The 3,354-nt window shown below is 43.2% G+C and overlaps 1 pseudogene; it reads right to left on the minus strand.

Annotated features, from left to right (window-relative positions):
• Positions 1-835: 835 nt before the first annotated feature.
• Positions 836-2,492, minus strand: LOC100759598 (annotated as a pseudogene).
• Between the last annotated feature and the right edge of the window lie 862 nt (positions 2,493-3,354).

A 3,354-nucleotide genomic window follows, 5' to 3' on the forward strand; every position in this document is an offset into this window, starting at 1 on the left:
ATTGAAGTCAACACAGTAATCACTACAAATTACTTGTTGAAATAATCTATCCTGAAGAAAGAAAATTAGGAAAAAGAATTTAAATAATTCCTCCCAACCACACATTTGTAAATATTGTCATATTTAAAAGGCTTGAAAGGCATGAATTAGTGGAAGGCAGTTTTCTTTTGGCAACAGAAAAAAAGAAACAGCAACAGTTTACCAAATGCTTTAGGAATCCAGAGCTGTACTGTTCTGGATCTGTGCTTGAGCAGTGTTGTCATGATGACTACAAAATGCTTTATACTCACCTCTCTCTACAGAAAAACCCATTGCAACCAGTGTTGCAATGTCTATTACTACACTTGTCAGAAGCTATAAACTGCCTAAAATGTAGTTAATAGTCAATACCTAAGAAGGTATGTTCCCACTAATGATGGGAAAGCTGTCAGACCCATTGGCTTAAAGGGTTTTCAAATATTTTAACAGAACCTTGCCTTCAAATTAATATCTGATATTTTAGAAACAAAACAAAACAAAAAGATGAATTTTATACCAAGATATAGGTGTTAACACCTGAAGGTTTCATTTTTATTTTTTAGGTTTTTTAAAAAACAAATGATTGATGAAATAATGCAACACCTTAAATTCCGGAAAATGGAATGGTTTTTCAACCTCCTGTGAATACAGTGCATGATCAATCTATTATATATGATTAATACAAGTTCATGGTTTTTGTGTTATGGTGAGACAACATTAAAGAATTTAATTTAGACTGGGTGAAGCACAAGTATAATAATCCTTGAATATGATCAAACTTATGTAGACACAAGTTTGACTCCATCATTGTTGGGACTCAACGTCTTACTGTGGTCCATCCGTTTTCATTCTTAGTATGACGAAGGGACTCCCTATCTTTCTCTGCTCTCCAGGACAATTTCTCTGCTCTCCAGGACGATTTCTCTTTCTCACCTTCTCATTCTCTCTATCTCTTGAAAGAGCTGGGGGAGGAACATCACGAGGTAGATCCCAATCTTCAGTCGGGTCATCTTTCCTGTCATCAGCTCGTCTCCAAGAGCTTGCTTCTTCTTGCTCTGATCTGAGGGGAGGTCCTCGGTCTCTATCATCTCTTAAATCCCTTCTTTCTCTCAGGTCTCTCAGATCACGACGATCATCTCTTTCCCGACGTCGGTCATCCCTGTCTCTATCATCACAGCGACTTGAATCTCTCCAGCTTGAAGATTCTTCTTCTGGTCCTCTTTTCCAGCCACCTTTCTCCCTGGGTCTTCTGAAGCAATCCTCCAGGTCCCTATCTTTGTCTCGGTCTCTGAGGGTCCTTGTCCTCCTCTCGATCTTGACTGTCTCTATTCCTCTCCTTGTCTCTATCCCATTCACGTTCTTCTGATGGTCTTGATTCTCGAGGTCGACCCCAACTCTCTTCTCTACCCTTTTCTTTCTCTCTCCATCCACCTGGCTTGACGAATGGTCTCCAAGGACCAGGTCTTGCGTCATCACCCCGTCTAGGAATCCTATTATCATCCATATTTCTCCAAGGCCCCCAGTCATCATCTGCACCTATCCTGGGAATTCTATCATCATCAGCATTCCTCCAAGGTCCTCGGTCATCATCCAACCCTCGCCTGGGACCCAGTCATCATCCATGCACCTCCTGGAACCCCGGCCATCATCAGCATTATGCGAGGATGGCCGTTCATCATCAGCACCTCCTCATCTCGGCCCCCGCTCCTCATCCATCCCACGTCTAGGTCCTCTGTCCTCATCTGCTGTACGCCAGCATCCTCTGTCATCATCCAGTCCCCGTCTGGGTGGTCTGTCATCATCTGTGTGACACCAGCTTCCCCTATCATCACCAATTCGCCTGGGAGGCTTGTCGTCATCTGCATTATGCCAGGAAGGATGGTCATCTGTACCTCTACGAGAAAATCTATCTTCATCCAGATCACGTCTAGGCCCTCTGTCATCATCCAGGCCACGCCTGGGGATGCGGTCATCATCTGGTCTAAGAGAAGATTCTCTCTCTTCATCATCTCCCAAGCGTCTCAGCTGATCTTCATCTCTCCTGTGAGGTCTCTCACCATCCCAAGTCTCCACTCCTTCTCTGGCGGGCCTCTCCTCCACTCAGAGTCAGCTTCTGGCCCTTATCTCCATGTACCTTCTGAATCTCTGTCTCCCCACCGAGAGTCCTTCCTAGAAAATGGATCATCACCAAGTCTCCTCTCTTCCTTTCTGCGCCATTTTCTTTCTTCAATTTCCAGCTCCCTCTGCCGTTTTTTCCTTTCTACTTCTTCCAGTTTCTTGACTCTCTCCTGATGCCCTTAGAGCTCCTCCTCTCATTTTGCTCTCTCAGCACACTCCCTTTCTTCTAGCTCTTTTAGCATCTGCTCTTCTGCTCTCCTCTGCTCTTCCTCTTCCTTTTCTCTGTAGTAAGTTATTTTACGTTCTTCTTTTCACTGCCTTTTTTCCTCATAGACAGACTGCTGTCTCCCAGGCATTTTTATAGAAGGAGTAAGTTATTCAGCTTTGTATTACTAGAATGGACTACCTGAGGAAATAAACTTCTGAAGTGAAAAGATTTATTTAATTCATGATTCTGGAAGTTCTATCCCCATCAGTGTTGACTTGCCTCTTCTCAGGCCAGGGTTAGAAACAGAGCAGAAATATTAACATATTGTTTAGTTTTCAGCTATTTCTCTTACACCAATAACATTGTCTGTATTTGTGATGATTGACACTAATTGACAGGACCTAGAACCACCTAGGACACAAGCTTCTGGGCTTCCCTGTAAGAAAATTATATTGATTAGTTTAACTGGGGAGGGAAGACCCACTTTAACTGTAGCTCCATCCCATGGGCTGGGGTCCTGGGTGGGATGGGAAGACCCACCTTAGCTGTAACACTGTCCTGTGGACTGGGGTCCTGGATGGAATAAAACAGAAGAAAATGAGGTAACTGGGAGTACCTCTCGTCTGTGTCATCTGTGGGTATAATGTAACCAGGTGCCCCAAGTTTCTACTGTCATTGCTCCCCACCATGATCGATTGTACCCTCAAACCAGAATGTAAAATAAAACACTTTCCCCTTAAGTTACTTTGTTGAAATATTTTATCACAATGTCTTAGTTAGGTTTCTATTGCTGTGATGAAACACCATGACCAAAAAGCAGGCTGGGAAAGGAAAGAGTTTATTTGGTTTACACTTTCTTATTGTAGTCCATCACCGAAGGAAGCCATGACAGGACCCTGGAGGCAGAAGCTAATGCAGAGGCCATTGAGGGGTGCTGCTTACTGGCTTGCTTCCCATGGCTTACTTAGCCTGCTTTTTTTTTAAAGTTTTTTTTTAAGTTTTTATATATT

The sequence above is a fragment of the Cricetulus griseus genome, chromosome 2 (assembly GCF_003668045.3).
Source record: "Cricetulus griseus strain 17A/GY chromosome 2, alternate assembly CriGri-PICRH-1.0, whole genome shotgun sequence".
In the NCBI taxonomy this organism is placed as follows: Eukaryota; Metazoa; Chordata; class Mammalia; order Rodentia; family Cricetidae; genus Cricetulus; species Cricetulus griseus.